Source organism: Platalea leucorodia (assembly GCF_965183815.1).
Source record: "Platalea leucorodia genome assembly, chromosome: 3".
In the NCBI taxonomy this organism is placed as follows: Eukaryota; Metazoa; Chordata; class Aves; order Pelecaniformes; family Threskiornithidae; genus Platalea; species Platalea leucorodia.
The window spans coordinates 88,479,164-88,493,974 of NC_138825.1; the positions used below are offsets into that span (position 1 = coordinate 88,479,164).

General features: G+C 41.8%; 1 long non-coding RNA gene across 3 annotated transcripts; it reads left to right on the forward strand.

Moving 5' to 3' along the window:
- The first annotated feature begins 758 nt into the window (after positions 1 to 758).
- On the forward strand, positions 759 to 8,850 carry LOC309588409. 3 transcript variants are annotated; one of them, XR_014227757.1, is made up of 7 exons: positions 759 to 814; positions 2,724 to 2,782; positions 3,615 to 3,684; positions 4,293 to 4,374; positions 5,611 to 5,640; positions 6,540 to 6,584; positions 7,226 to 8,850. It is a non-coding gene; the product is annotated as an uncharacterized lncRNA (long non-coding RNA). The 3 variants fall into 3 exon arrangements; XR_014227758.1 differs by having other exon boundaries at positions 760 to 784; XR_014227759.1 differs by lacking the exon at positions 759 to 814 and adding an exon at positions 1,477 to 1,501.
- The last annotated feature ends 5,961 nt before the right edge of the window (positions 8,851 to 14,811 follow it).

The window sequence follows — 14,811 nt, forward strand, 5'->3', positions numbered from 1 at the left end:
CTGTTGTGGGTAAGGGATTTTTCCGCCACGATGGCTTGTAAGGTTATACAGGGATAATGCACTGCGTGCTATTTCTGAAAAGGGTGTGCGTGTGGTTAAGGTTTCTGAAACGCCTAATTAGAGACAAAGGAAAGTTGAAACATTCAGGCATAGCCATAGATGGTTAACCAGCTGGAGCCCTAGGGAACAGTAACGGAAGATGGATTTAAGAAACAAGCAGTAAATGAAAAACACTTTTTTGCAAGGGTGGGAGGTGGAGCTGTTATCAGGCTCCTGCCTTCACTTGCCAGCTCGTACGTACGAACAGCACCCGCGCCAAACGCCAGGCTTGTTCCTTCTTTCCCCTCAGGGGCCGTCACCCAGCGAGAGAGGGCGGCCCCCTCCCGCCTCCCCCCCTCCCGCCGCTCGGGGGGCGGGCAGCCCGGGCCCCGGGGGCGAGGAGCCCGGGTAAGGCAGGCAGAAGCTCAGCCACCGCCGCCCGGCAGGCGCGGAGCCGGGCCCTCCCGCCCCGGAGCGGGGGAGAGCGCAGCGCCACAGCAGCAGCGCCGCCCCCCGCCCGCGGCGGCCCGCAGGGGAGCCCCGGCACCGCGGGCCCGCCAAGGCCGCCCCCGCCCGCGGAGGCGAGGGGCGGGGCGGGGCCGCGCCCTTCTCGGCGGGAGGCCCCGGGCCCGCCCCTCGCCTCGCGGGGAGAGGGGCGGGGCCAGCCTCGTTCCCACCCCAGCGTACCTATAAAGCTGGCGAGCGCCCCCTTCGCCCCCCTTTTTCCTGCGGAGCGGCCACGATGGTGGGTAAGGCGGCGGCGGCTGGGGCTGCGGTGGGTGTCGCTCGCCGAGCCGGGCCGGAGGGGTGCCGGGGCTGCCTTTGTGTGCTCGGTTGTTCGGGGGGGGGGGGGGGGGGGGTGGCGGCTGGCCCGCGGCGCCGCTCGCGTAGTGCTTGAGGCTGGAGCTGGCGGCTGAGGCTCGCACCTCGGAGCCGCGGGCCGGGCGGTGTGGGCACGGCCAGCCGCTGGGCCGCAGCCGCGGTGTGCGCCGGCCCGCTGCAGCCGCGGCGGCGAGGGGCCGACTACAGGTCCCAGCGCGCCTCGGGCCTCCGCGGGGAGGGAGGCGGAGGCGGCGGCGCGGGGCGCGCTGGGATGGGTAGGCGGCGGCGGCGGCGGCCCGCCTGGGCGGCGGGGTCCCATTTTGCCCCGGTGCGGGCGGCGCCCGGCGAGGCCCTGCCTGGCCTACGCCATTTTGATGGCCGGCCGGCCCGGGGCGGGGGGGCGGTGCTCCTGTCGGGGACCTTCGGGGGCTGGTGGGTGAATGCTGCCCGCCGGTGATGCCGGCTCTTAATTGCTGGGGTTGGGAGCAGCCCCTGGCCAGGGCGGTGCAGCCTCCCGCTTCGCTCGGCTGCCGTTTGAATCGGCGCTTCACAGGCTGGCTGGTGCGGGCGAGCGGAGTCGGCCTGACCGTCGCGATGAGGATGGGGCGCTCTAGCGAGAGCTTAGAGCTCCGTGAATAAGGTGGAGGTGCCTCGTTCCTTTGACGTAGGGTTGGTGCACACATTCGTGTCGCCCGCCTGTGTTTCGGAGGGCTCAGCCATCGGCATCATGGAATTGTCCTACAACAGAGACTTCTAAAAATACAGTTACTGTAAAATCCACATATTGTGCCAAGAAAAAAACAAACACCACAATCTTTGCGTAGTTTTTACTGTGAATCATGAGATTACTTTAATGTTTTTAACTATTGATGTTTCCTTTCTTTTTTTGCTAGGCAATGAGAAAGCAGAATAAAGGGAGATATGTGTAAAAAAAAAAAAAAAAAACAGATAAACTTCCTGTGGCCTTAAGATGCCTCTTTTCCCCCCTCTTGCAGTGCTAACGTTGTTGAGCCATAGTCCTTTTGGAAGAACGGGCAATGCAATACAAAAAATATAGCTAGGGTTGTGGGCTCTAATCTGCAAGCAAAGATTAGGAGATGGTTGGATTCATGGAGGAAGCTGTCGGGTGCATTCATTCCATGTTGAATTAGCTTGTCTAATGATAGCCTGAGTCACATGTTTGATTACCGCACAGTAAAATTTTTGAATCTTTACAAGCCGTTAGTAACCCTTGGTTATTGGGTGTAATAAGCAAGCTTCACTTGAGATTTTCTGTAGTTTAGTATTTTTTTTGTGATCCAAAACAAAACATGTTTAATAAGCTATCTTTAATGGATTGCTACATTTACTTGATCTACATAGAGCAGAATAAGAAATATTATTATTGGAAGCTGCATATTTTAAGTATTGTATATGACAAAAATACTTTGTCATGTGTTTCTTCGGCTGGTTGAATTGGTAGATTCAAATACTTACTGCATGGTTAAAACTGATTTCTCTAAACCAATTGAAATCAGTGCTTATACTTAAAGGACTGAAGCCTTGAGATGATGAATTTTTGTTAAAAATCCTTTGGACTGAAGTTTAATAGTGGGTACGCGCAGTTATATCTGCAACGCTTCTAATATGGTATTTCGAGTGGATGTAACTCATAACTCCTTTGTTACTTAAAACTGGCTGTATTTCTTGCTGCTTTCTAAAAGGCCTCCTGCAAACTTAAGGCTTATGTACTTAACATAATATTGCTTCTGAGACTTCAGAGATCGTTGATGATTATTGTCTTATTGTGTGTGTGACTTGGTGGCCTGGTAATAAGAATCTACTGATTTCAAGTGTTAAGATTGTTTACTGTTTGTTTTCAGGTATGATGGAGAGGAAGTTTCCAGTGGTGGTGTCCAATACATTGTACAGAAGCATTAAGGTAATGGCTCTGGATTTTTAAATTTTGTGGCTCTAGAAGTAACACTACCTTTCTGTTGTTGATCAAGATAATAAATGTTTCCATTTCTTACTTGGTTTCCATATTTTTGTCTGTCAAAAGTACGGAATGTGTTAAGTGCCAGAGGATTGTCATCTTTGGCTACTGAGTAGGACAAAAAGGAAAAACAGCTAGGGTATGTTGCATTTTCACAGTTGCCATCAAACTGATGAGTAATTATTGGATGATTTTTTTATGCTCTTCACTGAGTTAAGGTCAGCCCTAAGGTCAGTTCTTAGTTTCCTTTCTTTTGCTGTGTCATTTAAATAAGCATGAAGACCCACATGATAAATCACTTGGTTAACTTGTGCTAAATTATACTGATTTTGGAGATGGTGTTAGTTGTCTGGCCTTGGGTGTGTATTGGAGTTCATGTGAATCTACATACATGACCATATTTGAATGTAATTATTGAGGTAATGATCTTGCAAACTATGGGCAGATGGTAGTATTGCATTGTGAATGAATGCATGGCTGCTCATATATAAATATTTTTGAAATAGAAACTTGAATGTCTTGGTTCTTCAGACATCGTAATGGTTGCAAAAGGGTCCAAAACCAATCCAGGGTAGGTTTTTTTTTTCTAGTGCATACAAAATTTCAATTTGTCAGGTATTGAAGACTGTTCTAGACCAATATTGAATTGTTGTATGAAAAAGTGAATTTTTAGTGCTTAGTGATTGTTTCTGACATAATAGTATGAGAGGTGATGCTAGACCACAGCAAGAGACATTTTCTACTCTAAAAGGTAATTTTTGTTTCGTTCCAATTCTAGTCCTTCATGGAAGAACCATCTGAAGTAGAAGAACACTTGGCACACACAAGTGGATTTTCCTGAAAGCTATGTATGTTTTGAATGATCGGTGGGGATAAATTAATATGATAAATAGATTAGCAAAATAACATGTATGATCAAATTAGTAGGTGTGTCATCAGCTTTAAAATTAAGGTATCATGGTATTTCAGGCATGTGTGACATGGTCTAGAACCGTGTAGGCTGGGGAGTTGGTGAATAGTTTATTTGGGTCACTGTTGGAAGAGCTGGTAAAATATGCTTATCTGAAGTGTTCATACTAAATATGACAAAGATTACCTTAAGATGGCCTTTAAGTGTGAATTTGTGCTTTATCAGGTGATTAGTATAAGAAAGTGTTTAGGTGAGGAAAACAAAGGGGACATCTAGAGACTTGTTAATATAAACAGGCAGATGTGGTTCCAATTTTTTAATAAAAATGTGTATTCATTTTTTAAAGAGTATAGTTGATCTTCTCACCTTTTGGAAATGCTAAGAAATAACTTTGGCATGTGTATCCAATTTAAGTTGACTCAAATGCTTACAGCCAGTGGTTGGGAGGAAGGGGCATCTGCAAGAGTAAAACTTGGTTGTTCCTAATGAGTTGTGCTATATTATGCATGAATATGTTGTAATTGATTATTTTACTCAAATTTATAGAATGGCATGAACAGTTTCTAATAATGGGAATGTCAGGTGTCCTGATGAAGATTTCCTGGCAACTGTAGTACAGCAGATAGAGGTAATATTTATTGATTAAGCAGCTAAAATTTTTGTTAATTGTAATGTACTCCCTTTTCAGTACATCTGCATGTGAAAGACACACAGCTTATTTTGTGGAATATATGAATGTATGAATTGCTTTGCCGTTCCCAGTCACTGATACGCAAGTGGTGAATCACAGTGAAACTGCTAAACCTGATATGTTGATGAGAAACTTCATACGGATCTGGCCATTGAGATGAAACCACTTAAATAATTCTTTCAAAAGTCACTTAATGTTTCAGTCATTGTCCCAGTTGGTGTTACTTTTATTTTTGTCCCCACGTACAAGCTAGATGCCACCATGCTCCAGGTTGTGAATAAGGATGTTGGGGCATTATTTAAACTCACCTCAGGTCCATGTTGACATGGATATGTGCTGCTGCAAAAGCTAACATCTTTAAAGAGCAGAGAGAGGGAAGTGTTAGACCCCCATAATTTGAGGTATCCTGTCTTACAGCAGGTAAATAACAAACATTAGCCAGGTATTAAAAATGCCCTGGTAAGGAAGTGTTGCTGGTGTTTGAAAGCTAGTGATGATGTTTGTGCTTTGACCTTCTTAGGACTGTTAACTTAGGGCTCACCCAGATGTGTGCATTTAGGAAAAGTAATGTTAATGATTAAAGGTGAAATTTGGTGGTGAATTGTAATGAATTCTAATTATATTAAAGCTGTTTCGGCTCCAGAGCTAAACTAATTCCGAAGGGCCAGTATAACATTATACTTGCAGCAGGCAAAAAGCATGCTTGTGAATGCTCACTGTGCATCAAGGGTATTAGTAGTGGTTTCTCCAAGAACTTCATTCTTACCTAAGTATCTGAATTTAACCTTTCTCAGTGAAATTCACTTTAATTGCACTGGTTCTTGAGTATCCAGAGATTGTTTTTTATTTAAGAAGTTTAAAGTGCGAGGACAAGTTCTAATTTCCCTGTCTTACTAGAATAGCTATAATTCCACTCCTTATTAAAGAAAGGTACCTTTAAATACCTTGCTAGCTACCAGCAGTTTCTTTGATGAACAGGCTTTGTCCCAGTATGTGAGGTTCAAATGTGTGAGTGAAACTTCTTGTGCAGCAGTGCTACCTATAAAATGCTGTATTGTTTAGACAGGCAGTATTACAAGTAGGGAGTGGAGTGACTGACATGGCTGATGTAGAGAAAAGTTGGAAGGAGCAAGCCTTGTTAGTGTAACTAACCAGTGCATTTTGTCTTTGCAGAGATGCTTGAAGGCTGCTTCACAATTGAAGGTATGAATTCCAATAAATGTTATGATTAATTTAAAAGCTTGGTGTGGGAGTAATGCTTAAAACCACTGGTATGTCTGATCAGTGTAGAACCTATCCTGAACCTGATTGCTTGATGAAAAACACATGTGAATCTGACTTCTGAGTTTAGACTACTCTAACACCAGAATAGGTGAAGTGTTTGAAGATGACAGGCTTCAGAGTCTGTACATACCTTGAAACTCAGCAAAACTGGTTTAAATAACTAATGATAATTTTTAAATTACTGCTTTAAAAACTGCATTATTGTCAACCCCATTTATAATCAGGAGGTGACATGTAAACTGTTGTATTACAAATGGCGTATTTGAAGTGGAGTGGGGTTTGTGTGTATCTGCATTATGGAAAACAGGGTGAAACATTTCATGATCTATCTTCACCTTTTTTTGAACTTTTGGTTCTAGTTCAGAGGTAGTCTGTTTTCCTGTTGCTTGCAGGAGAGTCGTATGTAGAAGAATGTGGTCTGGATGCAGTTTTTTGTTTAATGCTTCCTTGTTGGTGGATTTTAGCTTCTGGAGTTTTTAATGTTGTGATAGAAGCTGGGAATCAGGTATTAGCTAATTTTCAGAAATGAACTTTTTGATCCTGATACGAGGGCGAATTATACTTGATTGGTTAGTTGCCTATCATAGTTTTTAGCCAAGTTGAGCAATAGCTGGACAAGAGAAGGAAAATAAATCTTAATGTGGCATGACCACACTTCTAAGTTAAGTTTCACAGAACTTGCAGAGTACTGATACTAATCCAACACATGTTTAATAATGCATTTTGGTCTGTATGAGAGACTAAATAGATGGCAAGTTATATTTTGAGTAATGGAAGAAAATTTTTCTGGACTAATAAATGTCTCTTTTTTTGGACAGGAAAATGGTCAAAAATGTAGGAACAAATGCTTTTAGCTTATTCAGGTATGTAATTGAAAAGCTTCTAAACATTTTCTCATTGTAAATCTAAAGTAACACTCTGTGCTTACAGTTCAGATTTTTTTTGTATCATGACAGTTGTTGATATACTTAATACAGTAATTGATCAATTGATATGGTAAGTTGGTATAGTAAGAACTCTGTACGTGGTCGGAATTCAAGAACACTTGTTCCCCAAGGCACAATGTGTGCTGATAGCTGTGCCTAGCCTTGGTTAACTTTCAAACGTACATGCAAAGTTTTAAGTAAGTGTACATTATTATTGAAATATGTCAAAGGACTAGAGAATGTTTTTAATTTTTGTATTGCAATCAGAAACCCTATAGAAAAACAGTACCTTTCCTATTAAATTTACATTTTCTGCATCGCTTTTGTCTCAGTCTGTGATGATCCTATCCCGAACCTGAATTCCTTGCTGAAACACTTAATACGGATCCGGAATCTGAGATGAGACTAAAAGACTTGATTTAAACTTTCTGAGAAGTAGTATAATGTCTATGGGGTTTTAGGGTTTTTTTACAGAAATGGTAACACCTTATGTATACAAAGTGATGTGTGCTTGCTTGCAAATTGAAATTTCTCCCTCAAGTGAACCGGTTTACTTAGACCTTGTTCTCTTTTTCCAGTGATGAGTTGGAACGCTTTGTCCGTGCTGCCCGACAAATGCAGATGATCTGTAACTGGAAGGAAGTGTAACACCTGAGGAGTTTTTGTGGCTTGGAGTGGGATGCTGTGCTTTCAAAAGCCTGCTGAAACAGCTGCCGCTGCTGCAAAATTTTGTTGAGCGGATGCTGTTTTCGGAAACTGCATGTGAACCAAAATCACTGTCTCTGCATATTTAAAATAGCACTTTTCCCAAAACATTGAGCTGCCCTCTGTAGGAAGGATAGTAGCAATATTAAGGAAGTGAGTGTTGAGCTTCAATACATGGACAAACCCCTGAGAGTATTCGCCCTTTTAAAATGTCATAAGGGTATACAGACTTGTTGATACTGAAGATCTGTAATACCTCAAAACAATGGAACTCTCAGGTAGGCCCTGTAAAGATGGGGAGAAAGCAAAATGGGTACACAAATTCAAACCAGTGAGTCTGCTTTTTGAGGGTGGTGTCATCCAGGAGATAGGATGAAGTAGATGAGGTGATGGTGGTGTGGAAGCACAAACATGAAACACTTGTGAGAAAGAAATTCAGGTGTCATGAGGAAAGTTGTGGTTACAGAAAAGGCAAGGTCTAAAGCTTGCATTGCCATCTGTATCTAGTGAGGAAGACAGGAATTGGGGTTATATGGACTGCCACTTTAGCATGAGAAGACCACAATGGTGGAACTGCCCTTGAGGAATATGCTGGCAATGTTACCTGCTTGCTGTGTGGGGAAAAGAGGTCAGCAGTGGGAGAAGGGAGTACGCAGATTGGAACTTATGCTTTGAGCAGTCACTTGAAAACTAATGGTGCTGTATCACAGTAACAGCATATTTCTTGTATTCAGCAAATTGGCACTCTTCCACAGAGGAGTGAGGGATCATAAACTGGTCATGAAGTAAATTGGGTTTTAAAGACAAAGTATGTATGCAAGATGCAGTCTACCTTAAAGCATGGCTCTCAAACCTAATTGTCAGGAATGCTTTATAAAGGAAGAAACATGAGAATGGCATGATACCTAAAAATTGATAGAGCTACAGTTACTGAATCATTTCAAAATGCACCAAAATACAGGAAAAACTGCCTTATAGTCTGCAGCCAGAAATGACAGTATTAGATGCCAGCAGCACTCTTCCTTTAGAGAGTTGGAGGAATTCCTATAGCTCATGGAATGTGCCTATTTCTAAATGACAAATTCCATGAAAAGCCCAATTTTCTGTCTAAGCAGTATCATGAAGTGCAAAACACTACCAGTAACAGCACCTAAAGCATTGGGGTCATCAAAAGTATCCATCTTGACTACTAAAATGTACACTAAGGATCTGGCTGAACTCCAGGAGTGTGTTGGCTCACTGAGCATCTCATATGCTTTGGTTATTGTTAATAAGCGGTAACCAGCTACTGTGGCTAAAGGCTGCTCCTTTTCAGCAAGCAACTGTGTAAATCGGTCAATTGAATGTATCAAAATTGGCAGAAATTTTACTGCAGAAATTGCTTTCAACAGGATTTATCATTTCTGTTAACAAATGTTACTGACAAGGGTAGGTATTCCCACATGCCATGTTTTGTACATGCTCTTTCTTGAATAAAGATGAGGATGTGAAAAACCGAGCTGTTGCACATCAGGTCTGTACTTGCACCGCGATGTTCCTCGGCAGCTTGTACTTAGTGAGAGCTACAAAGGCAACGCAGCCTTGTGCTGACTGGTGCAGCACATAGTGGGCACGCGATGTTCCACTTGGTGCTCGAGTGACTCCTGGGCAATGTAAACTCCATTACTGATCATGCACTTTGGAAGTGGGAAGGGACCAGTCTCCATCTTTAGCCCCCTGGCATTTTCTATGTAAAGTCTGGGTGCCGTTAACAGCATCTAGTGAAGTGACTTGGATGGTAAGTCGTAAAGTTGGTGGTCAGTGACAGTGTCTTCTGGAGGAAAAAAGATGTCAAAGACCAGAGAACTGGGTAATGCAGCAGCAATATTTGGTAAGTACTTTGTTAGATACTCTAAAAGGATCTGTATGACTTTCATTACAGGGTCAGAAGAGTATGTTCATGGCACGCGTTTTAAAGTGTAAAGGTACCATCTTTTTTCCTTTGGGCTGATGCTAATCCGAAATACGGAAGCTTTTGAGGAGATACTGCTGTGTGTATATCCAGTAAAATTGGTGAGAATGTTGCTCTTGTGATTCCTGGGATCAAAAAAAAGACAACAGATAAAGTTTCGGCATTGTGGGTTGCACTTCAGGTACCCAAAGTACTTCACATCAAGTACCCGAAGTACTTCACATCAGTCTTGTTCTGTATGTTCTAAAACATTCCTTGGGGATGGTTTCTGATCTGGAATTGACAGATAAAGGGTGCCAGAGAATCACGTTATCTTGCGTATCACGTGGTGGAGGCCTGTCTCCAGGAGCAGTGTTTAATCGTGGGAAAGATTTAACCTCTCACTTGGCATAGAAAAAGGTAGATGTGGCCAGCAATAAGGCATTTGGCTATTAGCTGCAAACCTGTCTGTATGAATGCTCCTGTCCTTTAGGGCTGCAGAAAATGGGTAACCAATGAAAAATGTGTATTAGGAGTATTTAAGATGGAATTAATACTTGCAATGGCTTTTTTTTTTTTCTCGGTGGGAGGGGAATAATGTGTTTGCAAACCACTTGTAGATTTAATTCTTCTGGTATGTTTTTTGAGTGATGTTTTATGCAAGTGATTGAGATAAGGAGATGTGAAGAGTTCTGTGACACGTTTGGAACACGTGGCATGAGATTTCTCTGTGCAAAAGTACTTCGTTACACTTCAGTTTTACAAAATAGCTTGCTAGATTTAAAGCTTTGACTTAAGTTCGTGCTTTGCTGTTTTGTGCTTTATATAGTCCGGTGAAGTCTTGCACTAACCATCATTAGTGTTCAGCTTAGAAGTGTCACACGGCTGTTGGGCTGCGGTCCAAGGAATCAGTGGTTAGACAAACTTTGGTCTGGAATACTGCTGTGTACTGGTCTTAGTAACTGGGCAAAAAAAGCAGAGCCTTTTTTTGAGTTAAATGAGTGGTGGCTTACAAGCAAGAGGAGTACCTTGCAACTGTAACAAAGATACAAGAGTAGCTTTGCATAAATGCTTTGCTAGTATTGGGTAATGAGTAATGAGGTAATGAAGTAATGAGGTCCCTGTTAAGGTGGGAGGTTTTATCTGTTTCTGCAGAACTTGCTTTGCCGGTGGAGGCTGTAGATCTATAAACAAGTTGCAAGTGAGCGAACCTAAGCTAGCAGTGGTTATCTCGCCACAGCACCCCCACTGCTGTGTGAGTGCATTTGCTGGTGTGAAGCCTGCTTGAAGTAACAGATCCCAGGGAAGAGAAATTTCAGCGTAAGCTGTGCTGTAAGGCTACCAGCCTTCAGGGAATCGGGCTGTCTTGGCTGCAGGTCTGTTGTGTGCCAGCTTCAGTGAGGTTGCTGTCTTCTGGTTCGGGCAGGCTCTTAATTTTATAAACTTGCCATATAAAGCTTGGGTATGAGATTTACAGGTTAAAAATGGCCATTGAAATTAAATAACAGTTGTGAGAGGGACTCCTTAAGACAGTCAAACATGGACACAGCAGAGCGAGCACAGTGTTAGACTTTGCCCAAGGAAAGCTACTCTATATTGGAGAGTATTTAACCCTGACTTTGGGTCAGAAGTTTTTCTGCACGCCCCCTCCTACAGTTCAGAGAACAAAATTTGAGTTAGAATCTGAAGTATGAATGAATTTAACAGATACATGGTAATTCCAGGTGAGTGGAGTACAGATGGAGGCCTCCGCATGCTATGTAAATGTATGTGTCAATGATTTACATTCTCTGCACTTTTTGTTATTAGAACTGGTATTACAAGCATTTTTGATTGTCTGCCCTTGCCCGTTTCCCTTGGAGGATATAAACTGGAAAAGTAAAATTAAAATGATGAATTCCATTTTCTTTCAAATGTCATGTGGCTTTTTAGTTGATAGTCCAGTTGAGCTATCAGGGCTATGAAGACACTACTTCCCTGCCATTGTCTCAAACTTCCTGCAGGCTCCGGAGGACAAAGTGGTGTTTGATGCTCAGAAGAATGGCTGTATTGAGTGGGACAAAGTCTGCCTCGCTCAGTATTCTGTCTGAGGATGACCAGTATAAGAAACAGGAGAAGTATAGAGAGCCTTTCCAGCAGTTTGCTTGGGAATTTCCTGAGGAGATTTTCATTTGTATTTGAATACTACTTGGTAATTACGACCTATCTCCATTTAAAAAGATGGGAAACATGAATGTTATGTGAGCTGTAAAATATATGAAGTAGTGCGTATGTTAGTAACTGCAGGGAGGGGGGGCTTAGGAGGGAGCTGAAGTAAAAGCTTTTTTTTCTTTTTGAAGCCAATATCACTTTCACATTAATGAAAACAGTGGTAAGTGGAGTCCAGTTAAGGCCCTGGTGCTAGGTGAGCTTTGCTGTTTAAATGGGCTGTGTTGGAGGTGAAAATTTGAAGTATTGGTGTGTGCTCTTACCTTCGGTACCCCTGAGCTACACTTCAGGCTTCTCACCAGAGCAATAACCACTATTTTTTTTCCCCTGTGACTGGAGTTCCCAGTAATGGAAGGAACATTGTCTCAGCAATGATAGTACTGGTTTTATGTTTGTAGGTGAGGAATTAGCCTTAGTTGGTTGTTTTTTCAGTCAGTATGAGGGATGTTGCAGACACCGTAGTGTCCTGAAAGAAACACAAACTCTTTAAGTGTGTTAGCTCTGTCTAGCGCTTAAGTCATTTTCTGAAGCAGAAAATAAAGCAAATTGCTTCACTGTCTTAGTTTAATTTCTTGCACTCCATCAGAAAAGTGCAATATTGAAACACAGTGAGTGGCAGTTCTTAATGTCATTTGGACTTCACAAGTTTAACAGTTCAGACTATGCTTATTCATTCCCCAGGGTATCTTAGAATAAACACTTTCTGAAAATAGTTGGATTATGTAGTTTCTGTTCCTGAAAATTTTATTAAGTTACCTATTGGCTATGGCAAACAAAAAAGTGGTTTGGTTTGTGTGAATTAATGCTCCCCCCTCTTCCTGTTTTACAGATAATGAACCACGTAATATAAAATAAGTTTAACATCAGGAACAGGAGTTACCTTCAGAGCATCTTAAAATAGTCTTTTATAATAAACGGTGGAATGTATCAGGAATGATAGCTAGCTGGTGGTTTCAGATGTGGAAGGGAAACATTTCCTTCCCCACTTCTGTGTTGATACTGGGCTCTCTGCTGTAAAGTTGCAGGCAATAAAGTAGGAGTTAGAAAAAGGTGGAAGGTGAGTAGTCTTTTAAGTAAAGCTTTTCCCTACTCACAATTAATATAACAGGGCTAAAAATCAAATGTGCTTCTTTGTATAGTATTCTCAGAAGAACCATAACCATTTTTCTTGTTCAGAAAGATCTCAATTCTGCAGAAACTGCAGTTCTCTGTTGAACTCGGTCTTGACTATTTTGAAGGCTGGCTAGGAAACAAGCACCTCAGATTCATTAAAAAGGCAGAAATGAACTTCTGTGAAGATGATAGCCTTTTCTATAGCAGCAGCAAAAAGAAGTATCAGCAGAATTGGCATCTGGCTCTGGAAGCAAATATTCTGAGCTTCTGCTAAAGCTTCCAATAGAAGTATGATGAAGAGGTTTTAAAAAATTCCTGGGCTGTCTATTTCATATACAGTCTAATCCTACCTCTCAAAAATTCGGTGATTAAGATATATTATATAGAAAATGTTCTGTCTTGGGCCAAGCTACAGTAAGTTATCCATGAGATACTTGCTTTCTGTGGTTGGCTGAGACAGTCTCCCCTTTTACTGGAATTTCACCTTAATATGACTTTAGTAGTATTTGCTGGGGAGCATAGACTGACTGCTTGCTAAGAAATCTGACCAGCAATTGGGGAGTCAGAAAGACCCTGAGCGGAAATGCTAATGTGTTATCAGCACTATTGCCATCAGCCTGAGGGTGGAAGAACCCATCTGTGTTACCTCAGCTGAGCTGGGAATGTCTCATGTTTGTTTCTGAAAGGTATTGGCATTAAATGTGCATAACTTACAAAAATTTCTACCTTCATAGCCTTTCTTTCTCATTTCTGGTTCTAGGTTTTTTTTTTCCACTGTGTGCTTAGACTGGGGGAGTGCATAACATTCTCAGACTAAAAGATTCTTCTGCATGTTGCTTACTGTCTCTTGGCCACAGCAGATCTCTTGTCTCTTGGCCACAGCAGATCTCTATCAATACTGTTGATCTGAAATTGGTTAACAGTTTTCATGCATCAAATTTACTAACCAGGACTGATCTATTAAAAGAAGTTTAAAGGGGTTAAAAATAAACGTTTAGTATACATGAGAAGATATCTTGAGTAAGATTATTTTTTTTGTAATCTTTATTGGGAGAGACATAAGCTATTGCTGTGGATGTGGCAGTAAAATCTAAAAGCACCTGAACAAATTCAGAAACCCCTGCAGTTAACTGTCATCAGTGATTTTAACAATTTTTTTTATGGACATGCTCAGATGTCTGTATTGATCCTGCTGGAACTAAGAATTGATGTATTGGCAGTAAAAATGTATATTCTCACATAGTTGCATTGACTCCTCTTACTGCTCTATACGTGCCTCCAAACATTGCTATCCATTGGTACGTAACTCCAGTTGGAGAACATGAGCTACTGGAAGTGCTTTTGTTAATTTGAATGTGGCATCAATGAACAAGTTCACAGGTTTATCAGCCATGTATTTAACTAGTCATAAACTGATAAAAGATTTTTAAACAATTGACCCTGATAGATCTAAGCTTTCAAAATGAAATTTCCCTGTAATTGTTCTTACTTGCTGCTACTTTTAACATCTAAACTTTAAAAAAGAAAACCCAACCCTGTATATTTTTATAGGATCAAAGAGATACTTCTAAGTTTATTTTCTTAATGTTCTTTATATGTCCCCTGCAGATCACAGAATAGCAATTTATTTTTTCTAGTGCCCAGTTGGTAGGTAAAATTAAAACTTTGCTTTCCTAAAGAACTAAGTTATTGCGTCTAGCAGCATAATGCAGCTGTATTAGTCATAGAGTATTAAATTACAAATTTGTTCAGGTTTGAGAACAGGTTATGTTGCCTGCAATGCCCCGTGCAAAACAATGAAGAGATACCTGGTTGCTGCTACACAAGCTGGAAAGAGTAAACTTAGACACATGTGCTGAAGCTCTGTGTTAGCTGAAGATCTAATTCTAGTATCTCTCGAGGCTCATGTAAAAGTATAGAGCAGATCTTCCAAAAGACTATTGAAAAGCAGTGAGCAGAGCCTGAGGTACGGATAGTAATAGTTCCTCATCCTTGTGCTCTAGTCTGGAGTTTCTGCTGTAAATGAGCACTCCCTTAGTGCGGCATACTCCAGGCATCTTTTAAAAAAAAGAAAAAAGCAGTCATATACAAAAGGTTGTATTGTCTGTTCTTGGGATCTGCAGAAATGCTGCATTTATGTAGTCGCTTCTGCCTCCTACCTGGCAAGGATTGTAAAGGGGGGGGAAGATTGTTCTATTCTTACAAGGA